Source organism: Equus caballus, chromosome X, assembly GCF_041296265.1.
Source record: "Equus caballus isolate H_3958 breed thoroughbred chromosome X, TB-T2T, whole genome shotgun sequence".
NCBI lineage: Eukaryota > Metazoa > Chordata > Mammalia > Perissodactyla > Equidae > Equus > Equus caballus.
Window position 1 is genome coordinate 15,362,331 of NC_091715.1, and position 18,822 is coordinate 15,381,152.

Genomic DNA, 18,822 nt, shown 5'->3' on the forward strand with positions numbered 1-18,822 from the left:
AAATGTCTGATTCGAAGTGCTCTCCGTGCCAGGCCCAGTGTGAACAAGACCCTGCAAGCAAAGGGTAGGAGCACAGGTTTCTAAGCAGACTGATTTTAGGAAGATAACTGGCGAGTCCACGGAAGCGGGGTCAGAGGAGGGAGAGCCTGTGAGTGGGAGGCCATGGACAGGCCGGAGATATTAAAGGTGAGAAATGTGATGGCATTGGCACTGACAAAGAGGAGAGGCCACATTCTAGAGTCGTTTCTGAACTACATTTGACGGACCTGGTGAGAGAGGGTAGGGAGTACAGATGGAGGATTTGAAAGAATTATTTTGTTAGCTGGTTTGGAAGCTGAGTAGATGGAGAGATCAACCAAGTGGAGAAGGAAGTTGTTGGGGTGGGGAGGAGATAATAAATTCAAACTTGAATCTAATTAAGAGTAAATACAAAAGGTAAGGAAGTAATGACACATGCTGCAACATGGATGATCCTTGAAAACATCATGCATGCTCAGTGAAAGACACCAGATACAAAAGGACACATATCGTATGACTCCATTTACTTGAAATGTCCAGGACAGGTAAGTCTATGGAGACAGCAAGTAGATTAGGGGCTGGGGGTAGGGGCTGGGGAAACTGGGGAGTGACTGCTAGCGGGTACAGGGCTTCTTTTGGGGGGACAAAATGTTTTAAAATTGATTGTGGTGACAGTTGCACAACTCCATGAATATACTAAAAAAATTGGATTATACACTTTAAAATGGGTGAATTGTATGGTATGTGAATTATATCTCAACAAAGGCTGTTATAGTGTATATAAAAAAGAAGTGATAATGGGTACAGAGTTTCAGTTTGGGAGGACAAAAAAGTTCTGGAGATGGATGGAACAATGTGAATGTTATGTACTTAATTTTACCATTGTAAAATTTACTCTGGTAAATGTTATGTTACGTATATTTACCGCAATAAAAAAACAGGGTGACTACATTTGTGATCAGTGGGTAACATGAGGCCCACTGGGGAGGCTTTCCCTACTCCAATAGCAGCCCCGCGCTGCTTCCCAAACAGGACATGAGTATTGTTATAACTGCTACTCCATCATCCTCAGTGTCACCTCTTCAGAGTTTAGAGAGACCACTTCCAGTGGCCTGGGCTGAGGGTGATGAGCCACAGCCACCCCCCAGGTCTCGAAGCCCCCGCTGCACACAGCCAACCCCAGATGAGTCCTCAAGGCCCAGAGACCACTTAACGGAAAAGTCTCTAAACCAGGAGCTCACTGAATAAGACAGGGCGCAACCCTTTCCTAACACGACTTCTTATTAAATACAGCCAGTCAAATCAAGTTCCTCTCCTCAAAAATAATTCCAGGCCAGCCAGAGGCAAAGCGGGAAGTAAGTGAAGTGCATCTTTGTTTGCCCTTGATTCGCCTGTTGAAGTCTTCTTTCCCGGACCACAGCGGTTCCTAAGTGTGGCTCCCAGACCAGCAGCAGCCCACGGGGACTTGTTAGCAAGGCACATTATGGCCCCCACCCCAGACCTGCTGAACCAGGAACTCTGGGGGTGGGCCCCACTGGTCCACGTTGAGCCAGCCCTCCTGGGAATTCTCATGCAGCTTGAGCATAAGAACCTCTGCTGCGCCTCAGCTCCCTGGAGCCCAGAGGACTGGTTTGGAATCTGATGCACTGGTTGATCCTCAGTAATGAAAAAGGGCTCATGGGAGCTACCAGTGACACACACCTCGGAGCTGGTAAAGCCGATATAGTATTTATTCTCATTACAAAAACAATACCTGAGGCCAGCCAGTGGCATAGTGTTTAAGTTCGTGTGCTCTACTTCGGCGGCCCAAGGTTTGCAGGTTTGGATCCCGGGCGCAGACCTAGCACCACTCGTCAAGCCACGCTGGGCAGCATTCCACATAAAATAGAAGAAGATTGGCACAGATGTTAGCTCCTCAGATAAAATAAATAAACAAAAAGCAGTGCCTACTCATTTTTTTTTTAATTTTTAAATAAAACAAAGATATACTATAGAAGGTAAAAATCTTCCATGACCTCACAATTATCAATTATTGCAGCGGTAATTGATATTCACTGTTAACTTCTGATGGAATATTCCTCCAGACATTTTTAAAATGTGTAACGATACTAAGATACGTGAGGATTTCCCCGCGGTGTAATTGCATATTGTTCGAGCTGGGGACTCCTCTTCAGGGCTCTAATGATGGAAACTCAGCACCTGGGGGAGGGAGGATTTTTTACTGTAGGAGTCACAAATCACCTTTTCTTTTTCTCATAAATTCGATTGTGAAATATTAAACTTGTCTGGAAGAGAACTTTTTGAGAATGTATTGCATAACCTTCTGGGAAGAAATGAGAATTCCTGATAAAAATGCTTCAGGAGTTCTCCAATCCTCTTTCAGGAGGGTAAGTTCTTTTCGGGGAATCCAGCTCCGTCCCTGCCCAGCCACCCTCTCAGCCACCTCAGGTCGCAAGTCTAGTGACACTTAGCCTGACATGCTTTTCCCTCATGTCCGGTCTAACAATGATCATCTAACCATTCGCTTCCCAGAAAATATCCTGACCAAGAGGGAACCTTGAAAGGAAACTGCCGTGTGTTCATCATTAAATTTTCTGAGAAGTTTTATATACGCATAGGTCTCGCCTGACTGTAAACAATACAAGTAGCCCATCACATAGGGACCAGACCTCCTCTCAGTGCCCAGATAAAGGAGCCGAAAGGTTCAACTTTACATAAAAATACAGTGTCTCACCTAGCTTTAGGAAATTTCTCTGGGCAGTGAGGATGATCTTAAGATAATAATCCCTACCGTTTATGGAGGAGCAGGAGGCTGCAATAACTCTTTTATCCTCTTTTATATTCTCACGATAACAGAGTAAGGTAAATGTTGCTATCCTCATTTTATAAGTGGGGAGACTCGAGTTTGGACGCCGTGCCCTACATCCTTAGCGGGAGAGAGAGGCAGGCCTGGAAGGTAAAGTCAGCTGTGTCTGTCAGACATTAGAAACTATAGAAACTAGAAACTACAGAATCATCTGAAATGGGATGAAACAACCCAATTTTTTTATGGTTTAGAATTCCTATTCAATGGTCTCAATATAAAATTTAAGTGGATCCTTGTATTTTGCTTGGTATGAAATTTGTATACAGGGCCAGCCCCAGTGGCCTATTGGTTAAGTTCAGCACACTCCACTTCGGCAACCTGAGTTCATTTCCCAGGCGTGGACATACACCACTTGTCTGTCAGTGGCCATGCTGTAGTGGCAGCTCATATACACAAAAAATGAGGGAGATTGGCAGCCGATGTTAGCTCAGGGCAAATTTTCCTCAGCAAAAATGAAAGAAAGAAAGAAAGAAAGAAAGAAAGAAATTTGTATACATATAAAATGCTCAAGACATGACACTGAGGTGTAAAACACGGAATACACGTTTACATGTCCCCTATACTTACAGTTGCCTTTTATTTAGAAAATACATTAAAAACTTTGGAAACAAATATTCCAAAAGGTTAAAAGGTCATCTTGGAGTCATGTGGCTGTTGTTGATCCTTGCCTTCTATTTTCTGAGCCAGCAGAGGATGGGGGTGCAGCCACTGGCCTGGGGATGAACAAGTCAGGCTTCCCCTGGTACTAGCTGGTGTGCAGTCTTGGGAAGTTTCTGAACCTCTCTGTGCCTCGGGTTCCCATCTGTAAAATGGGTTGGCATGAAGCCGTAATGAGCTAATGCTCATAAAGTGCTTAGGATGGCATCTGGCACTGTTCCAGATTTTCTTTACTGAGCATAATTTTAATAACAAAAAAGGTTGCTTTTAAAGGTCATTAGACATTTATTATTTCCTATTTTCCTTATTTGAATATCTTAGAATAAACAATGGCTATAATTGAACAAATGAACATTTAAAAATTACTATTGCAGGACTTTAAAGTGAGCATCTGACAATTTGTAGCAAGTCTTAAGAAATACACACTTCTGGTTAATCCACACAGCCAGCACACTGGCTACTTGTGTTACCGTCTCTCCCTCTCAAATCCTGGTAAGATGATGATAAAGGAACAAAGAGGGAATCCATCCACAAGGACAGGGGGAACAGGAGAGGAAACATCACAGGACTAGGCATTTCAAGGCATTGTTGGGGTTCAAACAGCAGCCTGCTAGAGGTAACAGGCTTAGCAGGAAGCCACCAAACAGAGATCTGCAGTGGACCCAGGGAAGAGAACACCTTGGCCAAGCAAAATCCAGGCAAGGCTCGGGGCTGCGATCAGGAGGACAGTGTCGTCTTCTGTACACTGAGTGGCTGGACCCTTGGTCCCCTCCTTACCCTGATCCACCAGACATTAAACCCAAGAGGATCCAGTTCCAGGAACCCTAGGGACCAAGCCTGGCCATCCTCCCTGCCTGCCCTCTCTGCCGCAGGCAGACAATGGGAGGCTCCTTCCCCAGAAAAACCGAAGGGGCCTAGAGGAACGATCCCCAGATGTGGATGTGGGAGAAACGGAAACCAAACACTAGTCCCCTGGAGCCTGTGGAAACCAAACTTGTGTGCAGATGAGATCTGCAGCGGCTTCCCATTGAGCTTTTGAGAGCACTTCGCCGCTGTAAACCAAGGCAATTGGTGGGAACTTCTCCGAGATTCTTGACAATTGCTGCAGCTTCTATGCCAGTTTTGGAGCTTTGGACCAAAGCATTCAGTGTCAGCTCCTCTGACCTTTTGGGCAGTGTCCCCGACCTCTATCCTCACCACCCGCTCCGGCTCTTCCAACCCTCACATATGCCCCTATTTCTATACTCAACCCTTTATACCTGAAACATGCAGAGTGGCTTCTGTTTTCCTGATCGGACCCAGACTGATACACCCTGTGCAGGAGGTCTTCCTTTTCCATCCTTGGTCCCTCTCCAGCCTGCTCTGGGCACTGGCAGTGTGGATGGCTTTGTGTCAAGTTCATTCAGTGGACAGCACCAGCAGAGACAGACGGTGGGAGGAGAGAGAAGTTAGCGTCTATATTTCTCTCACTCCCTCCCTGCCATGTCACTGATTGGCTGTGTCCTTCTACTGAAGACCACAACTCCCATCAGCTGCCCCTTTCCGTGTGAAGACCCTGGCAGAGTTCCAAACACAGCTCCCTCCTTTTGCCCTTTGGGCCTCAGGTAGTAAAAGCCCTCCATTGTTGCTTCCCATGGCATACTCATCTATTCTTTGCTGCTTCTTCTAAATCCTGCCCACATCTTCCTAAATAATCCCTTATTAAACCCTTCTCAATGGCCCAGTTTAATTGCAGCATCTGTTTCCTGCCAGGCCCCGACTGACACACTGCTCTGTCACCCCTCACCAGAGCCCCCGCAGGCTCATAGGATGACCAAAAGGCTTTCAGGTGCCTCAGTGTTCAATATCAACAGTGAAAGATCACCAGACACTTGAGGAGCATTTCCAATGTAAAAGAAAGAGACAAAAAAGGAACTAAGAAAAAAATAAGTATATAGGGAACAAGAGAAGACTTCAGCATCAATGACCAAAACACTAAAAGATTCTCAGAATATTAAAAGAAGATACTGCATCCATGAAACAAGGACAATACATGAATAAAAATAGAGAGAGAGAAAGCGAGGGGGGAAATGGAAAGGGAGGACGGGGAAGAGGAGGCAAAGTTGTTACAATTCAAAGGACAAGAAAGATCTTGGAAATTTGAAATATGAGGGCCAAAATTTAAAAACTGAATAAAAGAGTTGTCAGATAAAGTCAAGGAAATCTCCCAGGAAGTAGAATAAAAGACAATGAGATGGAAAATAGAACAGAAAAGACAGAAAATATAGAGGATCATTCCAGAAGGTCCAATATGCAACTTACAGGCAGTCCAGACAAAAAGTAAACAACAAAATGGAAGGACTGGAATTACCAAATTAATAATACAAGAAAGTGTCCCTAAACTGAAGGACAATTGTTTCCACATAGAAAGGGCCCACCAAATGTCCAGGACAATTAATGAAAAAAGACTCACCAAGGCATATTATCATGAAATTCAGAGCACCAGTGAGAAATCCTAAAAGCTTCCAGAGCGAACAAGCAAGTTGCATAACAAAGGATTGGGAATCAGAACAGTATCAGACTTCTCAATAAGGTCTCTAGAAACTGGAAGATAACGGAGCAATACCTTCAAACTTCTGAGAGTAAACAATCCTCAACCCAGAATTCTACAATGAACCAAACCATCAATAAAATATGAAGGGGGAAGAACGACATCTTCAGACACGTAAGGACTTCAAGTGCACGTACTCTTTCTTCAGAAACATCAGGAAGATGCACTCCAGCAAAAGAAAGGAATGCACTAAGAAAATGGAAGACACAAGACCCAGGAAACAAAGGATGCCATACAAGAGAGCAATGAGAGGAAAATTCCTGGATGATTCGGTTTAGCAGGACCAGAGGGCAGTCAGTCCACCTTGAATAGCATGGAGAGCTCTAAGAGGGAGGTCTGACTTAATTGAGTATGCGGAACATGTTATCAATAAGCTTTGGCAGATTTGGTGGAGGATGTGCCGGGAAGAATAATGGAACCCCAAAGATGCCCACGTTCTAATCTCCAGAACCTGTGAATATGTTAGGTTATATGGAAGAGAGAAATTAAGGTTGCAGATGGAATTAAGGTTGCTAATCATCCAACTTTGGGATGGGGAGATTGTCCTGGATTATCCAGGTGGGCCTAATGTAATCACAGAGGTCCTTAAATATGGAACAGGGAGGCAGAAAAAGAGTCAGTGTGAGAGTGATGCAGCTTGGGAAAGATGTGACCAGCCATTACTGGCTTGGAAGATGGAAGGAGCCATGAGCCAAGGAATGCAGGCAACCTCTCAAAGCCGGAAAAGACAAGGAAATGGATTCTCCCCTAGAGCTTCCAGAAGGAATGCAACCCTACCAACACCTTGATTTTAGCCCAGTGAGACCCATTTTGGACTTCTGGCCTTATTACAGCAGCAATAGGACACTAATACAGAGGATCTGAATGAGTGCCTAAAACTAAGCAAATAAGAAAATCAAGACAGTCATTAACATCAGGAAAAACAATAAGTTGTAAAAAAAGGAAACACTCTCTAGTATAACCTAGAACCTATGTGGTTCATCAAAAAACAATGGTTATGTGATCATATCATGTAAAGCAATTAATAGTGATTAACAAAAAAATATGACAATAATATATTGGGAGACTTTGGGGTTGGAAGTTGGGGAAAGTAATGTAGGAGAGCTAAATCTTCATCTATTATAAGAGAAACTCAATAGATAGTGCCTAAAATTAATTAATCAAGAAATAGCAGTACAGGCGTATTATTTAGATGTAGGGAGGTAAATCTAGAAGAAACAGATAAAAGAGTTGAAACTGGCTCCCCTTGGGGAGTGGAACTGAGGAACACAAGGGGCTAGAGCGGGGACCGCTGCATAGGGAGATAAGCCTTATTTAGGACAATTGTTTAAACTATGTGTGTGCCAGTTTCCTATTGCTGCTGTAATGAATTATCACAAATTTAGTGGCTTAAAACATTATAAATTTATTATCTTACAGTTCTGGAGGTCGGAGGTCCAAATGGGTCTCACAGGGCTGAAATCAAGATATTGGCAGAGCTGAACTCCCTCTAGAGGCTCTAGGGGAGAACCCATTTCCTTGACTTTTCTAGCTTTCAGATGTCACTGACTAACTGCCCCCAAGTAACTCAAAGGAGGTTTCGAAAGCACTTAACTGTTTCTCAAAGTTGTTTTTCAGTTATGTTAAGAGATGCAATCACCAACTGCCCCAAACCAGTTCAAACCCCGCCACAAGAGTGATGCCTATGCAGATGGGCCAAGAAGTGTCCAAAAGTTACCTTTGCTTAATTTTAATGTTAAGATCTCTGCCCCAGGAGGAGCTTAAGCCTTATTAGCATAACACGCAATGTATATGAAAGCATGTTTTCAAACTACGCTTGCGTGAGCTTATACCCACCTCTACATGTAATGATGAAACTCCCCTTTTGAATATTCATTCTCCATCTGAAATAAAAGGTCCCTGCTTTCCCTTGTTTGGGGAGCCACAGTTTTGGGCATGATTCCCTGTGATCTCCTTATTTGCTACAAATAAAATTTACGTTGTGTGACAACTACTTCTGGTGAAGCCTTTGATTTTAACTCACCAAGACGTGAACTCATGTTGGTTTGGTAACACAGAGACTAGAAGCTGCTGGAATTCCTGAGTTCATGGCCTTTTTCCAGTCAGCAATCCCATCACTCTGAACTCTGCTTCCATCATCACATCTCCTTCTGTGTCTCTCTTGTCTCCCAGTTTCTCTAATAAGGACCTTTGTGATTATATTGGGCCCACATGGATAATCCAGAACAATCTCCCTATCTCAAGATCATTAACTTAATCACATCTGCAAAATTCCTTTTGCCAGGTAAGGTAACATAGTTGCAGGTTCCAGGCAATAGGACATCTTTGGTGGAGTGGCTTATTCTGCTTACCCCAATGTGTCTGTATTACTTTAATAAAAATGTTCTAAGATTTTATTTTTTCCTTTTTCTCCCAAAAGCCTCCCGGTACATAGTTGTATAGTCTTAGTTGTGGGTCCTACTAGTTGTGGCATGTGGGATGCCGCCTCAGCATGGCTTGATGCCATGTCCATGCCCAGGATCCGAACCGGTGAAACGCTGGGCCGCCGCAGCGGAGCATGCAAACTTAACCACTCAGCCACGGGACCAGCCCCCAAAAAATGTTTTTTTAAACATGCACTCTTTGACCCAGCACTTCTACTTCTAGGAATTAATGCTAACAGAATAATTAGTCATGTGAATAAAAATCTATGTTCATAGACACTGTTTATGATGCTGAAAAATGATAACTATGTGTTTATGATAAAAAGGCTTAAGGAATAGCCATAAAAGACTACTATGTAGCAATTAACTCATGCTCTACAGCTTTATAACGAATAGAAAAAGAAGTTCATTATATATGTTAAGTGACAAAAGCAAAATATGAAATGGTAAGTTCACTGCTATCTAATTTTTGTAAAAAAACAAGTGTGTATGGGGGCTGGCCCCGTGGCCAAGTGGTTAAGCTCGCAGGCTCCGCTGCAGGCGGCCCAGTGTTTCATTGGTTCGAATCCTCGGCGCGGACATGGCACTGCTCATCAGACCACGCTGAGGCAGCGTCCCACATGCCACAACTAGAAGAACCCACAACGAAGAATACACAACTATGTACCGGGGGGCTTTGGGGAGAAAAAGGAAAAAATAAAATCTTTTTTAAAAAAAAAGCAAGTGTGTATGTTATGTGTAGAAAATGTGAGCGTTTTTGTATATGTATGTACATATATATGTGTGTGAGTACATATATAGAGAGAGAGAGAGGAGAAAAGTGTGTGTGTGTGTGTGTGTGTGTGTGTGTCCGTGTGCACAGTGGGTATATATGTGCCAAAAGCCCATAAGGATTGAGACTGAGCTGTTAACTGTGGTTATCCCTGAGTGGTGGGAGTACAGGTAATTTTAATTTTCTCCTTTATGCTTTCCTGTAATTTCTAGAAGTCTTTTCTGCCGTCAAGCATGCATTGCTCTTATAACCAGAAAAAATGTTATTTCCATTTTGCATAAATAAATAAATAACTTTTAAAAACGAGCATCTGAGGCCCTAGAGACTAACCATAGCAACAGCTGTCACCAAAGATTACACATGTAGCAATTAGGACAGCTAAAAAAGAAGTCAACTACCCTTATTAATTAACACTCTCTAAGACATGGTTTAGCTATATGTGCTCTAGAAGTGTGTTGAAGCCATGAGTATAAATCTCCATCTCTTGTTCTCTTTAGAATCTTGTTTTATGCTAAGGTCCGTGAGGCCAGAACATCTTGGTGGGTGCTGAATCTCAACTGGTTTCCAGGCAGCATTTGAAAAAGGCAACTCAGTTCCCCTCCTTGCCCATTAGGTGGGGCCAGAAAGCTTTAGAAAAGTCCCTCCCAGCTAAAATACGAACAGGAAGAGACCAAATTGCAGAGAAAAACAGGTAGAAAGCCTCAGAAGTCACCCTGGTCCATTTGGGTGGGATGTGTGCTAAAATTTTTCTAGGATAAAAACTATTTCCAGAGAGTTCTCTAGAGAATACCAAGTGGAGAGTCTATAAAACGTGTTTCAGTACCTGATAATCACACCTGTAAACAAGACTTTTTTCTAACATTTTAAAATTAACTCTGGTTGAAATGTAAATTAAACAACACTGAGATACCATCCTTCATAGATCAGATTAGCAGAACTTCAGAAGCTTGTTAGTACACTCCATGGGCCAGGCTGCGGGGAAAGAGGCAGTCTCTGGCATTGCTGGAAGAAAAGGGAACTGGCACAACTCCTATGGAGAAGAGCCGGCAATCTCTAAGAATGTTCCAGCAATCTCATTTCTTGGAATTTACCCTAAAGATTCACTTTCAACAAGATAACAATAAATATGCACAAGTTATTGATTACAGTATTTATTTAAATGGCAAAATATTAGAACTTACCTAAATGTCCCAATATAAGAACATGGTTGGATAATGGCACAGCTACAAGCGGAGTACTGGGCAGCTGCAGGGAAGAATGGGCAGAATCCTACAGTCTGATATGGAGCAATCTCCAGGATTTCTTAAGTGAACAGAGCAAAGTACAAAGGAGGAGATAGAGGATGCTACCTTCTGTGTAAGGAAAAAGGGGAAATAAGAAAGCATACATCTATCTGCTTGTCTTTACCAAAAGAAACACAGGAAGGAGAAGCCAGAAGTTGATCCCCTACAAGGAGTGGGAGGGGGCAGTGTTGAAGGAATACAGGAGGCAGCGACACTTCTCTGAGTATATATTTTGTATAGTTTTGATTTGTGGAAGTATGTTAATGTCCTACATATTCAAACAATCAAATCAAATCAACAAGGATGGGAAGGGGAAAAAAGCTAAAACTGAAAGCCAATCGAAGAAAAAAATCCCAACTGTATTTCAAATGAACAACAAAGCTACCTTCTGGGGGGCCGAGGGAGGGAGAACTAATCCAAGGTATGGAGAACGCAGTGTTGATCTATACACCTTCTGTGTTTAGGGATGTCGGGGGCGGGGAGGACTGCCAACAAATCCGGAACTATTTTTAGTAGGTTTCTTTCCCGTAGTGGTATGAGTGAAGCAGTTCTGAAACTAATTTAGATGTACTGTGGGATTGAGCAAATGACTCAATGATTTGATGTTGTTGGGAGCCAGGATCCTCACTGTGGAAGAGGGACATATAAATATGAAATAGGGGAGGCAAAGAAGAACCCTATGGGGATGGACGAGAGGTATCAGGGTAGGCTCATCATTTCTAAAATATATATGTATATATAATATGCATGTGTGTGTGTGTGTTTCCTAGGTATGGCGGCTGAAAAGGCTTAGAAGCAAAGACACTCCAGTAGCAATGGGCACTAGTGCCCAAATCTTTGTTTCTAATACTATTCCCCACTGAAAGGAAGTGAGGCTCCATGGAGAAATGGCCAATTTCAAGGCAGCGCTTAGGGAATGTCCAAGAAGAGCCTGGAGCATCTTGTTATTCCGCAAAGTAAGAAAGTGCTAAAAATAGTTATGGGGGCATAGCAAGAAGACACAGCAATCAGCTTAAAGGGGCTCCCACTGGCCAAAGCTGGGATAAGTTGAGCACCAAAATAATCAAGGATAATAATGAATCATAAACCACTGAGAAAGTAGGAATGAATCCATATCCACAATAAATAGGCAAATAAATCTGAGAAAAAGGAGGACTCTTGCTTACAGGAGAATGCCAACGCCAGCTGGTAACCGTTGAGGGAGTACTGGAGTTGGAAAATCATCATTTTGCAACCATAACTGTAAAGATTGGTTCAGACAAGAATCATCAATAGATACCAAATCTATGTGGCAATTTCGATGAAGGGCAACATATTTCAAAGTCTGAAAGTGTCTCTTCATAGATTGCTCATTTATTGCAAGGCAAAAAAACACCCAGTAATTATATAGCAGAAAGAATGGACAACTCTTTGACCAGGTGATGGAAATTAAGATCACCAATGAGAGGCAGATGGGCATGGATGTGATACCCTGAGAGGAACACAACATTATTTACATAGTGTTCTGGCCGGGAATACAGTCCGGCCAATACCTCGACTTTAGCCCAGTGAGCCCCATTTCGGACTCGTGACTTCAGAACTATATGAGAATAAATTTGTGTTGTTTTAAATCACTAAGTCTGTGGTAATTTGTTACAGCAGCAATAGAAAACTAAGACACCTGAAATATGGACCAAAAACTACATAAAAGTAATCAATGTTAAATTTTCTGATGTTGATAATTACTATGGTTATGTAAGAGAATGTCCTTGGTCTTAGGAAATATTCACTGAGGTATTTAGAGGTAAATGGGTATGACGTATAAAACTTACTCTCAAATGATTAAAAAAATGTGTGCATATGTATGCATACACACACACAGAACAAATGATAAAGCAAATGGAAAATGTTAATAGGTGAATCTGGGTAAATGGTATATGGATGTTCCTTGTACTATTCTTGCAACTTTCCTGTAAGTTTGAAATTATTTCCAAAAAAAAAAAATTTTAGATAGACAACTGGTTGAAATGTATAATGTCATCAGTTTCTAACTTTGGTGGAGATAAAAAATAACCATACCATCAGACTTTGTCTTCTTGAAAATAACAAGGATTGTTTCCCACCACCAATACTGATCTACTACGAAAAAAATAAATTTCTCTAGATTTCATTGCTCTTTTTAACACCTATAACACTTACCGAGGACTGCTCTGTGGCTGGTAGCCTCCACGCCTAGCAGCGTAAGGGAAATTGCAAGATGTCTGCTCTTGAGATGTTAAGAATCTGATGTGGGGAAAGGTAGATTAAAGTATTGATAGACAGGCCCATCTGGAAAAATAGACTTGGACTGGTGGCAAGGAGGGAAGAGGCCAGGGAGGAGAATGAAGAAGCCGAGGCTTGGGTTCAGGAGAAAGCCTATTGAGGGTGACAAGTGAGACAACTTACCACCGAGCACCTAATACCTGGCACCAAGCAGACACCCAGAGTTGAATGGTTCCCTTCATGCTTCATCTCCTTGTCTTCAGGAAATGGTGAAAGAGAGCTCCTGGGAGAACTCTGGGAGATAAATTTGGGTAAGCAGGAAACCTGAAAAGCAGCCCACCTTCCTGCCTTTCTCTCCAAGTATTTCATAAGCCAGGTGCTGGAATTTGGACATTTTTTCTCGGGTACTGAGAAGCCACTATAAGGTTTTGGTTAATATGGAGGCCTTTAGTCATTCAACAAGTATTTTTTGAGCTGCTCCCATATGTCAGGCAATGAGCTAGACGGAGGGAAGAGAGAAACAGGCTGTGATCCCTATTCAGTGTGCTTAAGGGCTTAAGCAGGGGTGCGTTTAGGTATTCTGAGAGCCCAGAGGAGGGGCAGCTAACCCAGTAAGGCTGGATTGGGAGAACGGCCAATCTGAGTCTTCAGGGTCAGGTATGGAGCAATTAACTAGGCAGATACAGGGAAAGGGCATTCAGGACACTGGAAACCGGGAAGAGCCTATGGCAGGTATACAGGCAGGAGAGTGCGGAACATTTGAGGGGACTTCCGGTGGTTTGGTCCACTGGCTGGAAGAGAGACTAGTGGAGTGGGTAAGAGTGCTGGCAAATAAACACACGAAAAGATGCCCAATGGCATTCGTCATTAGAGAAATGCACATGTAGACCACAATGAGATGCCACTTCACACCTACTAGAATGGCTAAAAACAAACGAAATAGGTGAAACTGGTGAGGATGTGGAGCCACTGGAACTCTCATACACTGCTCGTGAAAGTGTCAAATGATATGGCAACTTAGGACAACGGTTTGGTCATTTCTGACAAAGTTAGACATCTACTTACCATACGACCCGGCAATCTGACTTCTAGGTATGTGCTCAAGTGAAATACCAAGGTATGCCCACATAAAGCTCTGTACTTGATTCAAAATCGCCAAAAGGTAGAAGCAACAACTGTCCATCAAGTAGTGAATGGATAAGGAAATTATGGTACATCCAGACAATGGGATACGACTTAGCAATAAAGACGAATGAATTAGTGAGACACATACAACAACAGGGACAAAGCTTAAAAGCATTACATTAAGTGAAAGAAGGCAGACACAACAGCTACATACCATATGATTCCATTTATATGGCATTCTGGAAAAGGCAGAATTACAGGGCTAGAAAACACATCCTTGTTTGTTTGGGGTGGGAGAGGAGACTGCCCAAAAGAGGCACAAAGGAACCTTTTGGGGCAATAAGAATATTCTGTATTTTGACTGTGGTGGTGTTTACATGACTGTATAGGTTTGTCAAAACTTATTGAACTGTATGCCTAACAAGGGTGAATTTTACTACATATAAATCATACCTTAATAAACCTGACTTTAAGAAACTCTGCCTGGGTCTGAATCCCAACTCTGGCACTTATTAGCTGGTGACCTGGGGCAAGTTACTTACCTCCTCTGTGCCTCAGTTTCCTCATCTGTATAATGGAGACAATGGTAGTACCTACATCAGAGGGTTTCTGTGAGGATGAAATGTTAGTATATGGAGAGTGCTAGAACGTTGCCTGACACAGAGTAAGTGCTTAGTAGACTGAACTGTTATGGTCAGAACAGACGAGTCTGAGGCTGAAGGCTTGGCTGCCAGTTTCACCACTCATTACCTACATAACTTTGGGAAAGTCATTTGGCCACGGAGAGCCTCAGGTAATCTCAAAGCTGTGGCAATGTTATCAGCCACCTACCCTGCACACCACACTGGATATTTACAAAGATCAGATGGGAAAAAAGTGAGATTGAGTGATGGCTGGTCATTCAAGGATGGGTTTTTTTCAAAAATTGGAAAAAGCGGAATCTGAGAGGACTGCCTGGATTCTGAGCCTCTCTGTGAATTAGGGGGCTGTTAACTGAGATCACGAACAGAGGAAGAACACTTTTGGCATTCAGTTCAGTTTCAGACAGGATGAGTCTGAGATGGTTGTAGGACATTCAGGTGGAAATTTCTTCATGACAAATGGAACTAAGTGTGTCGAGCTCAGGAAGAGAGGTCAGGGGTGAAGATAACTGTTTTTTAAACATTAGTGAACACGTGGTATCAAAAGATATGAATCTAAATTAAATCATCCGAGAAAACTGTGGAGGGAGAGAAGAGAGCCAGGGTCTGGGCTCTCAGGGACATCAGCACAAGAGGGCAGACAGACGGCGAGAGGCCTCGGAGGAGATGGAGGAGAGAGGTCCAGGGAAGAATGCCAGGTAGGGGAAACCAAGGGCAGAGGAAAGAATTGAATTCAACAAACAGGAAAACAGCTGGGGGCTATCCAAGATACAAAAATGAATAAAAAATAGCAAAGGGGATGAGACGAGTAAACAAGTGAAAAAGGACCCAGATAGTCAAGTGCTGCCCTGAGGGTTGGGAGGTACGGACAGAGCCTCAGAAGAGAGCTAAGGCAGAAGGGAGAAAATTATCACAGAACGGAGGGCCTAAGTCTCCAGATGGAAGGGGCCCATCAGCAGCTCAGCACAACAAATAAAAGATCCATACCAAAAAGACTCATCGCTGATAAATTTCAGAATATCAGAGAAAAAGAGAAAACCCTAAATCTTTCAGAGATTAAAAAAGGCAAGCAGTTCACGTATACGGAATAGGAGCCAAAGCAATGGAGAAATGTTTTTAAAATAGAAAGAAAATGATTTCCAACCTATTCTAGATATTGCATATAAGTGGAATCCTCTATTTGTCCTTTTGTGACCAGCTTATTTGACTTAGCATGGTGTTTTCAAGGCTCAGGCGCGTTGCAGCATATGTCAGCACTTCATTTCTTTTTATGGCTGAATAAGATTCCATTGTCAGGATAGAGCCCAGTTTGTTTATCCATTCATCTGCTGACGGACACTTGGGTGGTTTCCATCTTTCGGCTATTGGGTGATGCCACAATGAACGTTGATCGACGTATAGTATGTGACTCCGTTTTTTATTATCTGAGTATATATCTAAGAGTGGAATTGCTGTGTCCTATGGTCATTCTATATTTAGCTTTTTGAGGAACCTCTTGGCAGTGTTTTACACCATAGTTGTTACGAGACCATTAAGTTAGCAGCACTGTGTTCCCTGCAATCCCTTGCAGAAATTGTCATCAGTGAGAACTGCCCAACATTAAAGTCAATTTCTTCTTTAATAAATATTAAGTATCATTAGAAGAGATTAGAATTTGAGGTAACAATTTACTTTAGAAAATTATCTGTAAAATTTAATGTAGTTTTGAGTATCTTAAATGATGTGTACAGCAAAAAAACCCAAACAAGCCCTCTAAACCTTAATAATTCAGGATTTAATAGACATTTATAGCTTTCTGGGACTGGAATTCTACCTCTTGTTCTCTAAAATATGTAAACTTGAGGGCCAGCGCTGGTGGCCCAGTGATTAAGTTCAGTGTGCTCTGCTTTGGCATCTGGGTTTGGTTCTGGACACAGACCTAAACCACTGATTCGTCAGCGGGCATGCTGTGGCAGCGACTCGCACACAAAAAGAGGAAAACTGGCAACAGATGTTAGCTCAGGGCGAGTCTTCCTCAGCAAAAAAAGAAAAGATAAGTAAAATATGTAAACTTGAATGTCATACAAACTGCAAACATGTTTTAAACATGTACGTGACTAACTGTAAAGACTGAATATACATACATAAAATATTATCTCAAGTACCAAAAAACAGCTCAAAAAGATTAAGGAAAAATACCAAAATGTTAGTCTACACTAAATATATATGAGCAATGTGATTATGCATAAATTTTTCTTCTTTTTACATACTATTCTATGGACTTTTCATTGTTAGAGAAAAACGGTTGTTTCTTTTTTAAAAAAAGCAGTAAAATGAATTATAATATGTAATTATGTTAAATATTAGAAATCAATAATTTTTATTAAAAAGTCAACACAACACATACTTAAATCAACTTACCCACATCTTATGATGTGGGAGGAAGAATGGCAGGGAGTAAGACCCCTCTGGACTAAGGTGAAGGAGTCAGCCCTTGGAGGTAATGCTGTCTATGTGGCTTTTAATAACGATCTACAATGGACAGGATGAATATCCTTACCATTTTTTTAAAAGAATGACTTTATTTTATGAAAATGATACAATGTTCATTATAGTCAACCGATACAGAAAAGAACAGAGTCACTCATAATCCTGCCACTTAAAAAATCACCAGTGTTAACAGTGAGTGGGCATTCCAGACTTGTCTATTCATATGTACAGAGAGGACTGATGGTGGGAATTGCTATACTTTTTATTTTTAAAAGCTTTAGAGTTAATTTGAATGCTATAGAAAAAAATTAGAAATGAAACTGAAGGGGCTGTTGAACTTCAGATAAAGGTTTCTCTACCATAAGGGCTCTTGTTCCTAAAAGAGCTAAGGAAACCAGTGATGCTCAAACTTGAGCCTGCGTGAGAATCCTCTGGAGAGTTTGTTGAAACAGACTGCTGGGCCCATCTGGAGAGTTTGTTAAAACAGACTGCTGGGCCCACCCCCAGAAGTTCTGATTCAGCAGGTCTGGGGTGGGGCCAAGAATTTGCATTTCTAACAACTTCATAGGTGATGCTGACGTTGCTGGTTGAGGACCACACTTTGAGAACCACTGTGTTAAGGTCAAGAAAAAGACTGTGAAAAACTTAAGGTTGGTCACTAGGTTTCTTTCTATATTGTATAATACAATCTTAGACAATATAACCTGACAGGACACCTGGCCATGAAAGATGAGGTGGTTAGTTCTTAGTTTTTGTCGAACTGTCTCTGCCCCATGTCCCAATTGATCAATATAAGTTAATTTTTCTTTGTCAAGATTTATAACATTTACATTCTATTCTACAACTATGATTCCTCAGTTTTAAAATCTTAGTTCTGTATTTTAATGGACTCAGAGCTCATACCCATTCCTTTTACTGGAACTCCGCTGGGGAACCTGGTATCCCCTCTCTTCTGGGTTCCCATTAAATGCCTAGAACCGGGGCTCACTGGACCCAAACATGTATTTTATTCTGCAGGCTTTGGCTTCCCCAGGCTGCTCTGCCACCTGGGAAGTGCCTCCACAGAGGAGGAAGGGGAGAAGGCAATGGTATGTGACTTATCTAAATGACTTCTCTTCTACAGTGTTTTGCATTAAAGAATTCAAATTGTTTCCAGTCAATGAAAAAAATGCTATGGATAGCCTTTTGTTTAACCCCCACATGAAAATTAGATATTTAGTTCCTAATTAAACATATTCTATTCATTACTCATTCATTCAACTAATATTTAATGAGTTCTTACTATGTGTCAAGTCGGATGCTGGGAGCTGGGAATATTATGGTGAACAAGACAGACTTGGTCCCTGTCCTTATTTTATACTTGAAATCATAAAGTAAACCTTTCTTTTTAGGCTTTAGATCTTATGCACTTAATGTTTTCTGAATACACCCATGCTACAAATAGGTATTTTGCACATAACATGCTTTGCACTTTGAGACAGTGCCAAAAGTATATCCAAATACACCTAAAGAGGAAATCAGTTGTGGAATGATTAATACTGAATCAACCATATTACCCTTAAGTGCTACAAGAAATAAAAATAGAGCTAGAGAATCAATGCTGTTTACCGAGTTACATTTCCATGTTTAATGTCCATTTTCTCTATTAGACTGTTTGTACCATAAAGGCAGCTTCCATGTGTCTAGTTTTCATCCATTGATGTAATTTTAGCACAGAATCTGTACAATAAATGTGTT